This window comes from Pogoniulus pusillus, chromosome 2 (genome assembly GCF_015220805.1).
Source record: "Pogoniulus pusillus isolate bPogPus1 chromosome 2, bPogPus1.pri, whole genome shotgun sequence".
In the NCBI taxonomy this organism is placed as follows: domain Eukaryota; kingdom Metazoa; phylum Chordata; class Aves; order Piciformes; family Lybiidae; genus Pogoniulus; species Pogoniulus pusillus.
In genome coordinates, this window is record NC_087265.1 from 28,895,895 (window position 1) to 28,909,984 (window position 14,090).

At 44.3% G+C, this 14,090-nt stretch overlaps 1 long non-coding RNA gene across 1 annotated transcript; it reads right to left on the reverse strand.

The window, feature by feature from the left end:
• Positions 1-10,313: 10,313 nt before the first annotated feature.
• Positions 10,314-13,423, reverse strand: LOC135187827 (uncharacterized). Its single transcript, XR_010307467.1, has 3 exons — positions 13,286-13,423; positions 11,682-11,741; positions 10,314-10,381 (listed from the first exon to the last, which is right to left on the reverse strand). It is a non-coding gene; the product is annotated as an uncharacterized LOC135187827 (long non-coding RNA).
• Positions 13,424-14,090: the final 667 nt, after the last annotated feature.

The following is a 14,090-nucleotide window of genomic DNA, read 5'->3' on the forward strand; positions in this document are numbered from 1 at the left end:
GAAGGAGATCCACAACCTCTCTGGGGAGCTTGTTCCAGTGCTCTGTGACTCTTACAGTAAAGAAGTTTCCTCTTGTGTTGAGGTGGAACTTTTTGTGCTGCAACTTACACCCATTGCTCCTTTTCCTATCACAGGGAGCAGGTGAGCAGAGCCTGTCCCCCCTTCCTGACCCCCAGTCCTCAGATGTATATAAACATTTATCCAATTGCCCCTAAGTCTTCTCTTCTCCTCTTCTCTTCTCCAGACTAAACAGCCCCAGGTCCCTCAGCCTCTCCTCATAAGCCATGCCCTCCTGTCCCCTAATCATCCTTGTAGCCCTCCACTGGACCCTCTCCAGCAGATCCCTGTCTCTTTTAAACTAGGGAGCCCAAAATTGAACACAGTATTCAAGGTGAAGTCTCACCAGGGCAGAGTAGAGGGGAAGGAGAACCTCCCTTGATCTGCTAGACACACTCCTCCTAATACACCCCAGGATCCCATTGGCCTTCTTGGCCACAAGGGCACATTGCTGTGCCATGGTTAACTTGTTATCCACCAGGAACCCCAGGTCCCTCTCCACAGCAGATCACCTCCCAGCCTGTACTGGTGCAGTTTATTATTCCTCCCCAGATGCAGGACTCTGCACTTGTCCCTGTTGAACCTCATCTGGTTCCTCTGTGCCCAGCTCTCCAGTCTGTGCAGGTCTCTCTGGATTGCCTCACAGCCTTCAGCTGTATCAGCCAAGCCTCCCAGTTTGGCCAGTCTTTTGTTAGTGGAACCCAGTGACAGGACAAGAGGTAATGGGCACAGACTTGAACACATGAAATTCCGTCTAAACACGAGGGGGAACTTCTTTACTTTGAGGATTTAAAACACAGTGGACCCTGTCCTGTGCAGCCTGCTCTAGATGAACCTGCTCTGGCAGGGGGGTTGGACTAAATTATCTCCAGAAGTTCCTTCCAAACATTACTATCCTGCAATTCTGTGAACACAAGCAGAAGACCAAGCTGAAACAAGAAAAAATGTCAATCCCTACTGTAAGTGCAAGCTTTGATCTTTTAGCCAGAGGAGGGTGAAAAGAGTTTGCATAAACTCTTCTATCAAGAGGCAATCCTTGATATCAGTCCAGGCTAAGGGATGAGGAAACTGAGAGTAGCCCTGCAGAAAAGGACTTGGGCGTGCTGTTGGATGAGAAGTTGGACACTAACCAGTAATGGGCACTTGCAGCACAGAAGGCAAATGGCAGCCTGGGCTGCATCAAAAGAAGCATGGCCAGCAGATGGAGACAGGGGATTCTGTCCCTCTACACTGGTGAGACCTCACCTGGTGTGCTCTGCCCAGCTCTGGGGCCCCCAAAAGAAGAGGGACATGGACCTGTTCGAGCAGGGGATGGTCACTGAGATGATCAGAGGGCTGAAGCACCTCTCTTATGAGGACACTTTGTGAGAATTGGGGCTGTTCAGCCTGGAGAAGAGAAGGCTCCAGGGAGACCTTAGAGCTATATTTCAGTATCTGAAGGGGATCTACAGGAAAGCTAGGGAGGGTTTAGGTGATCTTGTGGTGATAGGATAATGGGCAATGGTTTGAAACTGGAGCAAGGGAGATTTAGGTTGGACATCGGGAGGAAGTTCTGTACAATGAGAGTGGTGAAACACTGGATCAGGTTGCCCAGGGATGTGATTGAGGCTCCATCCCTGGAGACACTCAAGGTTGGACAAGATGACTTTAGAAGGTCCCTCCCAACACAATGCTATCTGTGATTCTGTAAATTTTGGATAACAACCTGAACCTCTGAACATTTGCCAGCATTAGCTGGGCTTTGCCAGCCACTGGCTTTAAGCCCTGTAAACCAATTACCTAAGGTGTGTAAATGCTTGAGCAATGATCAGTCAAGAGGAGTCCTGCCAGTCCCATGTATTTGTCAGGGAGAAAAGGAGGCTGTTTAGCAAATGAGTGTTTGAAAGCTAAAAGCAATAGTAAGAAAGTTCATTAGTCTTTTTTTCCTTGCTCTACTCATTTCATCTATGGCAAGCTGTGTGACTTGGTATTCTCCACCTTAGAATATTAGCTCAACAGAGGATCCTTTTTTCCCAGTTTTTAATGGATAGCACTGCTGAGTGCTGCATGGGGTGAAAAGAAGAGGCTCTGAAAAGGCTTTCCAGGAAGAATTCTTTGTACTTGAGACAACATCTGGTATTTTTTCCAGCTGTTTCCTACAGATGTTGTGCATGTGCTTAAAGGTCAGTGTTCTTGTGAGAGCATTCATAGTGCCTCCATCATTTAGATAACAAACAAACATTTCATACCAGGATAAAGTGCTTAAAATACAAAATGCTACAGAACTAAAACAGTCTAATCAGCAGGTGAGGAATGGAAAACAGATAACTCTGAATAATATAATGGCTCAAGTTGGAAAGAACCTCAGATCATCTACTCCAACCTCCCTGCCATAGGCAGGGACACCTCTCAACTAGACTCAGCTGCTCAAGGCCTCATCCAACCTGGCCTGGAACACCCCACAGAAGGGGCATCCACAACGTCCCTGGGCAGCCTGTTGCAGAGTCTCAGCACCATCATACTGAAGTTCTTCACCAGGGTAGTGAAATACTGGAAAAAGCTGCCCAGAGATGTGGTTGAGGGCCTGTCTCTGTCTCTAGAGACATTCAAGATCAGACTCGATGTGGCCCTGGGCAGCCTGCTCTAGTTGGAGGTGTCCCTGCTGAGTGCAGAGCTGTTGTCCAAGATGATGTCTGAGAGTCTCTTCCAACCCAGTGCAATCTGTGCAGCTTTGAATCTGAGATCTGCTCAGAAACAGCCTGCACAAAGCGAAGACAGAGTTATGGCACCTTCCTAATAGCCCCTTATCCACCTGGCAGTTTATGAGAGGTTTCATAAACCTATTTACTTCAGGTATTTATTCAAACCCAGCAGTACATTAGCAAGCTGTTGCAGTACTTACAGGTATCTCTCAGCTGCATACAAAGGCAGAGCACATCATTACCTTTTCTTTCTTTATGGTGTTTTATGACAGGAAAGTAGCACAAACTGTCCTAGGTTCCATGGTGGAATACAAATTCCACAACATATACTGCTGAGGTGGTCAGAAATATTTTCTAATCACTTTCTCTTGCTGTGCCCATTAAGCATTTTGGGGCATGTTTTTCTTTCCTGTTGAAGACAGCTGGCTCCCTCAACAGCTGAAAGCTCATGCTCTTTAGATTAAGTACATTAATTTTTATCCCCCCAAATTTGCCAACAGATGCACAGACTGGTCTTACCATCATGTCTAGGTTATGCTTATAGCCATCTTTCCACAGGCTCAGGGTGACTTTGGCACTTCACTTTCCCTTCTGCCATGCACAGATTCAGGTTGTCCAGGCCTTTTTTAAACCCCACTCGTATCAGTCTACTCTAGCTGAAACATAACTTCTCTTCTTGAGTGTGTTTGTAGAGAAAAATGAGGCTGACACCCTGGTGCAGCTTCCTAAAAACCAGCATGATACCAACAAGCTCATAGATCACTCTGTGTTGCTTCAAGGGAAGCTCCTTGACGGGGATCTTGCATTTGATTTCTGATGCTCCCTCAAATGAGGTTGTGTTGCCTTGGTTTGCTTTTTAAAGTGAAATAAAACAACTCCAAACAAGCAACCCCAAACAAACCTCGCAAGCTTTAGGTGTGTGTTTTCTGAAGCCTCAATGAGTTGAAGGATGAGGATATGTGGTGGGGTAGGTGCATCCTACCGGCCAGAAGAAATCATTCCTGCTGCTACCCCAGCCCCAGGGAGACAGGATTCAGATTTCTGATAAAAGCAGATGGAAACCCATTTTTGCACAATTACTCTGAGCTGCAAAATAAAATAAAAGATTTTAGACTAGGAGTGAAGTGATAAAATGTCTGAACCTTCTAGTAGTCATAAAGAAAAGTGGCTAAAGGCAGACAGCCAAGAGAAGACAGTGAAAAGGACACTGAATGTCATGCAAATGGCTGTGTTTTTGCAATGTATCTCACATGGAGAAAAGTTCTTCTAAGTTTTAAGACATGATAATTTAGGGAAAACACTATAAAGTTTCCTTTTAACTTCTGACTTTAAAATACATGTTCAGAAGTCCAGGGATTATGCACAGCACAGAGAAAACCTTCGTCACTACTTCAGAGCACAGAGCTCTTAATTTCGCAGTGAAATCCAGTAAAAGAGGAAAGAGCTGAGTGAATTGATGCTGAGGCTGATGTTTTAGTGCAGCATTGTAGCCAGGTGGGAGTTGGTCTCTTCTCCCAGGCAACCAGCAATAGAAAAAGGGGACACAGTCTCAAGTTGTGGTGGGGAAAGTATAGGTTGGATGTTAGGAGGAAGTTCTTGCCAGAGAGAGTGATTGGCATTGGAATGGGCTGCCCAGGGAGGTGGTGGAGTCACTGTCCCTGGAGGTGTTCAAGAAAAGCCTGGATGAGGCACTTAGTGCCATGGTCTAGTTGATTGGCTAGGGCTGGGTGCTAGGTTGGCCTGGATGATCTTGGAGGTCTCTTCCAACCTGGTTGATTCTATGATTCTATCTGCTACCAGCTCCTTGGTATCCTGCAGCAAACTTGAGCTTCAAGCTGCCTAAAGAATGGATGCAGGTTTAGAGGGTAGTAGAGCTCCTTTTGTCTGCTGCATTGATCCAGAATTCTCATTGAGGGAAAGGAAATTTATTAGGCTATTCCTTTGGGTCACTTGCAGCCCACATAAATCAGTCTTGTTCACATGGAGCACAATAAATATTGTGATAACCACCCAAGCTACGGCAGAGACTTCTGCTGTTCTTGCATACCAGCCTGCAGCATCCCAAGCTAAAAGCATAAAAGAAAGGAGGTACTAGTTCTGCTCAAGCTATCAACCCCAATGTCATGGAGGGTAGCAGAGCCCTCTTGCCCTCTTGCAAAATTTTCATTTATACACAAAATTGTGGCTCAGAGGCCTTCCATCGAAAGAGTCAAACCATTGCTTTCTATCTGCTTGCACTGAGGCAGCTGCTGTATCAGCAGACGTACAGGCCCTGGGAGAATCTCTCCCGCAGAGAAGCAAAAGACATAAACATGGCTATGTTTTGCAGTGGGGACCTTGGGGTTTTCAGCCATGGTGACCACCCGACGCACATCTGCTGGGGGCTGACCCTTGGGTGGTCCCATAAGTTGTTTCTGGTAAGAATTATCCAATTGTGTGAGTTGATTATAACTTTGTACCAATCTGTAAAGCTAACACAAGCCTGCCTGAGTTGGCTGAACACATCTCTTCTAAAACACTATAAAAATGTTGCATTTGCCTTAGTTGGGCACCCCCTTGCACCCTTAACTGAGCCCCTCGCTCTTTACCCTGCTCTACTTGCACCCCTCTTTTGCTCGTTACCCTGCTCGCTGATTACACACGCACACACACGCGGCATTCGCGTCGCAAACAACCAGCTCAAGACAGCACCGTTCCAGGCAGTGCCCGATCCTTGCGAGCCTCGGGAGTCAGCGTCCAGCCTGACCCAGACCCGCAGAAGCTCCAACAGCACACCCAAATCCACGATACTTAGAGCTTTTCTGAACTACATTTGGACAGTGAGTAACTGACAAGAACTTAATTTAAAGACCGAATAATCTCTCAAGCTTCCAGTGAACTCTCTCAAAATCACAGACTCTCTTCTTAAATTCTGGCATTTTTCAAGCCACAGACTCTCTTTCTAAATTCTTTTACAAACTGTTGCTAAATTTCTGATTTCTTGTACATAATCATTCTGTGATCTAATTCGTAAACCACATATAAAGAACTTACGTGAGATAGTTGTAAATAAGTTTGGGAAGGGGATTTCTAGTGTATATATTGGACACTGGAATGGGCTGCCCGGGGAGGTGGTGGAGTCGCCGTCCATGGAGCACTTCAAGGCAAGGTTGGACGTGGCACTTGGTGCCATGGTCTAGCCTTGAGCTCTGTGATAAAGGGTTGGACTTGATGATCTGTGAGGTCTCTTCCAACCCTGATGATACTGTGATAATATTAAATCATTTAAACCTTTTATAAAATTGGCCTCGCATTTAATTCCCCAAACTCCCCCAAACAAACCCCTTCCACAACACCCAAGAAGAGGGTGATTAAGTTTCCAGCAAGAAGGCACTGTCCACGTGCAAAATTATCTTGACTTGCACTTAAAAGAATGCACTCTAGCTGTAGAGTTGTAATTCTTGGCGGCTTTCCTTTCCTACATACCTCTTTGTGGGTACAGCAAGTTCAAAAACCATAATCCAAGGGCTTAATTGCAAGAAAAAAAATACAAGCTGGCAATGATTTAGAGTTTTATACACTTCTTGTGGTCATCCACACAGCCAGCCAAAGCACTGTGGGCCACACCACCCTCCCACACATGTTATTTCAGTCACATCTGCAGAGTAAGCAGTCATAGAAGCATATGGCAGTGCCCAGCTGTGGCTAAACAAAGCCACCTGCTTCAGCCTTGCTTTCGCTCAAACCCCAATCTGCTCCCAGGTTGGGCCTCTGTGAATGGAATTCTGGAGTCTCTGCCTCTCTTGTCAATCTGAGTGTCAGCATAGAATCATAGAATGGTTTGTGTTGGAATGGACCTCCAAAGGTCATCTAGTCCAAGCCCACTACAGTCAGCAGGGATGTCTTCCACTAGATTAAGTTGCTCAGAGCTTTGTTGAGCCTGACTGAATATTTCCAGTGATGGAGCCTCAACTCCCTCCCTAGGCAACTTGTTTTAGTGTTCCACCACCCTCATAGCAGAGAATTTCCTCCACCCCAGATTTAGGGTGCTGGCTTTGTTCAGGTACTGGAAGACTACTATAAGGTCTACCTGAACCCTTCTCTCCTTATCTGATCAGTAGCAATATTACTGTGATTGTGAGTGAACCTGCTGAAGTGGGCCCAGAAGAAGCCATGAAGATGATCAGAGGGCTGGAACACCTGCCCTATGGAGACAGGCTGAGAGAGATGGGTTTGTCTAGCATGGAGAAGAGAAGGCTTCATCAAGACCTTAGAGCAGCCTTCCAGTTCTTGATGGATGCTATAAGAAAGCTGAGGAGGGACTGTTTAGAAGGGCTTGCAGTGATAGGATAAGGGGCAATAGTTTGAAACTGGAACAAGGGATATTTAAACTGGACATTAGAAGGAACTTCTTTACTACGAGTGTGATGAAACCCTGAAACAGGTTGCCCAGGGATATAGTGAAGGCTCAATCCCTGAAGACATTCAAGGTTAGGTTTGTTTGGGCTCTGAGCAACATGATGTAGTTGGGGATGTCACTGCTGACTGCAGGGGGGTTGGACAAAATGACCTTTAATGGTCCTTTCCAACTCAATGCATTCTATGGTTCTGTGACTTCGTACAACTATAGATAGGGGCAATGGGATGTGCAATTCCCTCAATCACAGCAAACATTCATCTTTGCTGGTCTTTTGGAACTCTGTCAGAATTGCTTTGCTTGCTCCTTTCAGAAGCATTTTGAATATGGCAGGAAGTGACTATCCTGGCAAGAGTATTTCCAAGCCTCAAAGCTCTTGCTAAATATTCAGTGTGAGGATGAATTAATGACTGAAATTATTTATTCATCTCTGTCTATATCTTTAAGGTTTCCACAGTGATTTAGCAGAAGGGCTCCCATTCTGCTAAGAAACACTTGAAACACTTCCTTGGTGTATAGACAAGTGACCTTCAGGACCCCTCTGAGGACAAAGCGAGTCACAGAAGCTAAGGCACAGCAGCAGGGAGCTGACAAGCCAGGAGTGTACATGCTTAAACAAGTTTCACTTGTTAAAAGACAAATGTAAGCTGCTTTTCTGCACCAAGTACTGCACAGAGAGAGTCCTGTGAATCCATGGTGTGCTGGCAGACCCTAATCTCCAAAAGGAAATAGGTCAGCAGAACAATTAGGATCAAAGTAGTGTGTAGCCTCCTCAGCTTGAATTCCTCAAGGGACACCTGCAGGTTACTTGAGCTTTAGCACAGATAATACAGGCTGTCACTGCAGGATAAAGAAAGATGTACCTGAGACACTTCCCCCAAAATTTCCAGCCAGGATCTGTTAGCTTTCTGCATTTTACTGACCATGACATCCTTGATGATTGCTCACAAAATCAAACAACTTGCTCCTTCTGTCATTGCTCCCCATAGCCACAGGCAATGAAATGCAAGGGCACACTTATGGAGGTATTTATTTGTTCTTCATCTCAAATTAAGTGAAAAATATTTTAATTTCATTACATTCCTGCTTGTAATACTGAAAGGAAATAGTGAATATAGTTCCTAGTAGACAAGAGGAAGTCATTGGATTTTCCTGGGTTGAAGATAATGACATTTGAGAAACCACAGGAAGGCACAGGAGTGTAAACACAGTGATGACATGAAAGCTGCAAATAATGAGAAGGAGCACACAGACAGAGGAAAAACAGACTCTTCAATAGCTCAGGACTAGCTAAGATATGATAATTTGAGTGGGGAAGATGTCTTTGATGATCTCTTAAATAAAATAAGTCTTTGCACATGGCAAAAGCTGATGAGAAAAGGTGAAAACCAAATTTTGAGTTCTATTTTTTTCCCTAATTTAGGGTTGTTTTGGTTTTTTTTTTGTATATAAGCCTCATATTTTCACGTGTAAATGTTATCAGTTGTGGTATTTATAACTGGAGGTCTCTATCTCTGATAGCCTTAAGATAAGGAAACTATCTTTATTCAGTTGGATCTCTCTTCTGTTCAGCAGATTGCTTCCAGATTGCTTCTCCTGCTTAAGGGAAAGTATTAAATATTTTAGAGATGTTAGTCACACCAAAAGGGTTCATAGTTGCTGTCAAATGGATCTTTATGTAGCAGCTCTGAGTTCATTGAGGTTGATGAGCATACTAGCTGGCTGTCAGTCAGGCTGAAATGAAAAAAAAAGCCATTGAGCTCCTGGACTGGACGTGAAAGATCAAACAAGAGAAGCTGTTCACCAAGGTACTGCTTTGTCGATGATGAATCAGGTGTTTGAGGGGTAGGAGTTCCCAGTCCTGCTGGGAGGACAGAATCCATTTCTCATGTCTGAACTACCTTCTGATTTAGGGGGCTAATAATCGTGCTCATAAAAGGTCCAGCTGAGAGGGGACTTGTAGGCACAGAACTGCAAAGTGGCACACATTAGGTTGATGACAGTGACTGCAGTAACGCACCAGTGATGCCCTGAAGACAGGATCTGCACAGAAGATGGAGTTCAGGTTGGTACCTGTCCTATTGATGTGCAGCTGTTAGAGGCTATTGAAAGTGTTTTGGAAACATGGAGAAGGAAGTGTATGTTTGGGATAATAATGGAATAAAGCAATGTGTGAGCAGACAAATCAAGGGCAATCATCAGAGGAAATGGAGACCCACCAGGAATTTCTTCAGAAGCTCTCAATTCAGGATGTCTTTGCATCCCTCCAAAAATGAAGTGGAGTCCAACTGCTTAATTATAATTTCTGATCTAGATGCAAACCAGTACTATTCCTGGCCTAGTTGACCTGGCACTTTCATTTCTCATATTTAAGCAGACAATATGTCATGACTGGGTTTTTAGCATCACGAAGACCTCAAACTTCTTGGCCATGAAAGGCAAAAGAAATGTTTGCTGCCACCCAGAAAGCCTTCCTTACCTTGCAGAATTAGTCCCTCTGTTAATTGCTGAGAGGCAGAAGGTTGCAGAAGTTAACTGCTAATGCTTCCTCCATCAGTTTAATCAGGAAGGGGTCACATTACAGCTGAAATAAGATGTCCTTCTCATTAAGGCAGTGAATTTCAGCCAAGAATTAAATTCTTGATCCAGGAGCAGATTTGTCACGGAGGGCAAATCAATTAAAATTCCTCTTATCCCCCAGTAAATAGGGTAATTATTTGTTGGCCTGACCCTTTTCTATTTGCCAATTAACCCCTGTTGATGTAGACCACAAGTTCTTGAGGAGAATGCCTGTGCTGAGCCTGCACATGTCTAAAATGCTATGGCCTTAACATCAGTTGGGATCAAGCCACAGCAACACTTTTTATCTGTGCCAGACAGCAGCTGGAAATCTGAGCAAAATAAATGTCCTTAGCTATTCCTCATTTTATTTATAAAAGGCAAAGACCAGGATTTAGGATTAATTATTGGGAGGGGGGGGGGAAGAGGCTCTTGAAGGTAAGCAGAAATAAAGGGAATATTCTACCAATGGCTGCTGTCTAGGTTCTGGCTGTAACTGTAACTGACAGGACATGAAAAGAACACAACCCAATTAATTTTTAATCTCTTTCCTGTTAAACTGCTAAATTATTTTCTAAAACCAGATTTCATTATTGAATTAGACCAGAAACAGGATAATGAGTAGATAAACCAAATGCAAGTCTCGACTTTGAGTTCAATAGTCTGGCATCATCCGAGCAGAACCAACCTGGAAATGTTTTCAAGAAGGAAGTCACAAAACTACTGAGCATAGTACAGAAGGCAAAATGTCTCACTGTAAAATCTCTTACTGTGCCAAAGCCAAAAGAAGGTAAATTCTCCTAATCAAAGTTACAAATTGACCTAATTAATTTTATAATTAACCTTGATAATTGAAAGGAAAAAGGGTGACCTTCACTGAGTTTGCTCAGTGTTTAGTTTCTGACTATAAGCAAATTCATTCCTGCTAATAAGGGCACTACTCCCAAATGTTGATGGGATAAAGTAAAAATTAATTAGCACATGCAAATGAAGACTACTTTTATGACACTTTACCATAGTTTACTTTTATTACACTCTCCCCTAGTTCCTAAATTATTCTTCCAAAACATGAAGCTATTTTGAAAGGGAATTTTGAAGATATTATGTCTGAGTCATGTACACACATTAGACCTCTCTGAGAAAGCCTACCAAAATAAGCAACTTTTCTAGCAATAAGATTACTACATACCAAGAACACATCTTTAAAACAAACAGTTCCTTAACCCTTCTGAGGAATGATCCTAGCTGGAGTCAGTTTTGCAGTACTTAGTCCCCTTTAAATGTAGGTCATCTCACCTCAAGCTGACAAGTTAAAAAGCTGATTCATTTCACTGGGGACTGAGTGAAATAAGAGGATTTTATTAAATCTACAGAGCACTGACCTTCTGCATATGCATACAAATCACTGCCTACCACCTGGGAGGGCAAATAACCTGGAGTGAGTTTCAAAATCTTTTATATTGCAGTGCTGTCAGCTTGAGAGACTTCATGAAAAAGCTTTGAAGATTGAGCCTTTTGCTGGAAACCAGGATGGTGTCTTGCAGAAGTTGTCCACCAACTTCTGGGAATAAAGGGAGTCATCTCCCACCCATCTGCCTGCAGCCTGGCAAGGCTGGAGGACAAAGAAAACCTTCTCAGCTGCTCTAATAAATGCTACCACAATAAATGCTATTTATTAAAAGCAATGAAGAGGTCTGTAAAGCAGCATCATAGTGTTCTGAATCAACAAGTGGCAGAGTGCTCCTAAAATGAACTTGAGATGACTACCTGCCTGAGAAAGGGGCAAGAAAGTAGTGTGCTGCCTGTAACTGCTCCTAACACATGGGGAGTCAACTAGTATAAGAACAGCAGAATAGCCATAATGATTAGCCATATCCAAAACATTTTAGCATGAAACTAATAACTGAGGTTTAAAACTATCTTAGAAAGGAATAAAGCTTGGGGGAAGAGGGGACATGGAGCACTGGAGATGCTGCAAGTTCACATACCTGTTGTTTTTTTAGTTGCAGTTTGACAGCTCTTGCCTGTGCCAAAATGGAATTGCAGTCCTGGGACAGAAGATAAAGAACAAAGCATTGGAAGTCTGCTAAAATCTGTATTGTTTATCATTTTATTTTCAACTAACAAAAGCTAATTGCAAACTTGGGGTATTCAGATGTAAGTAAAGATGGCCCTAACATGGACAGAAACAGCCTGAATGTTACAGGTCTGCAGGAGAAATGACCACATGATCTGTGCTGACCCGCATGCAGTTTTATCCATCAGCTGATCTTCATTCACGTATATCTACTTCAGATGCCACTTGCCTACATTCTTTCTTAACATCTGCAATGCAACTTGAAGACCTATGCCTCAATGAGAGGAGACACTGCCACTGCATGCATCTTCAGAAACTGCCTGGAGGGCCTGGATGCTCAAGCTCAGTGGTGCTCCCTGATGGGGCTCTGCAGTTGCATCTGGCAACACATACAACAGCACTCCTGACTGAATCACATTTGAGCAGACCATACAAGAACACACGCAGTGGTGCTACCCAAAGAAAGACGTGGACAGAGTCCCTAACTGGAAAGCCAAATTTTATTTTGCATCACCATTTAGTCTCTGACATCTGCAGTTGCTACTGACTTTTATTATTGATATTTTAAACAATATTCATCCTAGAGCACTCATCCAATCCAACCCCAGCTCTTGGCATGACAGTATAAGAGAAGAGGTGCAGCTCTGTTCATGTCTCTTATGCAGAACCAGATTGTTGACTGCACATCCAGTGTGTAAACAGCTATCAGCAGCATATGGTTTCACTGATACTTATTCCACCATGATATTCATCAAGTCATGGGTTTCTCATTATTGAGCCCAAGCCTGTGGTGTACATTTCATATAAAACTAGGGATGCCCTGTTTACATTTGCCAAAGCTATGAAGAGCTGTTACTAGAAACACACAATGCTATACAGGCCAGCTTACCTGAAAGGTGGAAGGTAGCTCCAGCTTCCACCTTAAACTAGCTGGCACTTTACTGGCTTAATTCCTCCTCAAACCACAAAGCTGGTAGTTTGTGTCCTCTGTTGTGTCCACCTCAATCTCATTCATCAAGTAAAGTTCTCTTAGCTAGTAACACCCAGGGAACTGGAAGTTAGGTTTCATGCTTGAATTGCATAATCATATATTTGCTTTCTACAACAAGGAGTTCCATACAAAGACCTCAAAGACCTACCTTTGAAGTAGATAAACACAACTGTGTCTGTCAAGGAGAGGCTTAGAGGGATTTGCTCAGCACACTCAGTCAGTATACTGGCCCGCTGGACCAGAGCACCTTTATAGACAGACATAAAGCAGGTAGGCTTTACTAGTCCAAACATAGTCTATAGATTTGTTTCTTTCACATCCTGTGTACTCATTACAACCCTGACACTCAGAATCCATTACACTTCCTTTAATCTCTAGCACGAGGCAGCACAGACGAAAGCTGTGTCACATCTGGTAGCACTGTGTCAAGAACCAGTGCAGTTTTCTGGGTGAGACTGCTCAGGGAATTATCTTGGTTTGTACTATAGAAATGTAGAATAATCCTCTAGCTTTCTTTAAAATACCTTAAAATGATCTGCCTTCAGCCAACAGCTGGTTCCCGATGCGACTGCCAGGTTCAGTGAAGAATCTCCCCAGCTGCCTGCAGTTTGTACTTCTGGTATGATTGCATCCAGCATGACTGCAGCAAATGGGGGTTTTTCTGACCTATGTTCGTCACCGAAGGCTCCTGTGAAGAGAGCAATGTGGGGGCACTCTGCCCCATGCACAGCAGCAATACCTCTCTGTCCTGGAGTCCTGTATACCCCTAAATTCCTCTCCCTCTCTGGCTTGAATGGGAGAGGAAAGGCGAGAAAAGTCCTGTTCCCCACCCCCCCCACCACCCTGCAGGCATGAAGTGGGGAGCAAGGGGCGCTGCCGGCACGAGGGGTGCCCGTGCAGTGCCCGCACTGGAATCGGGCTGGGATTGGCTGTGCCCTTCACGCCCAGGCAGTGGTAACTCTGCTCTTTGTGTAGGGAGGGTATAAGTATTGGGGAACTTCCTGCCTTGGGGTTCCCGCCGTAGAGTTGGTTCCCACCTAAGCATTCCTGCCTGCCTGAGAGTTCTCCCCCACCCGGATAGATTCTGCAGAAGGAGCCCCTGGCGCTCTGCTCCCAAGGAGGCTTCCCACCATTGGCACCCTTTATGCAGGCTCGATAGGCTTTAACGACCCTCCCACGGCCTCTGAAAGAGAGTGAGGGGACAAGCACCTGTACTGCCCTTCTTTTCAGCCAGCCTGGCTCACCTGTGAGTAACTTTGGCTCAGCTTTATTATCAGTGCGGAATGCTTTCATTTAATAGCTCGGCCTTTTCCAACTTCTGACTTCAAA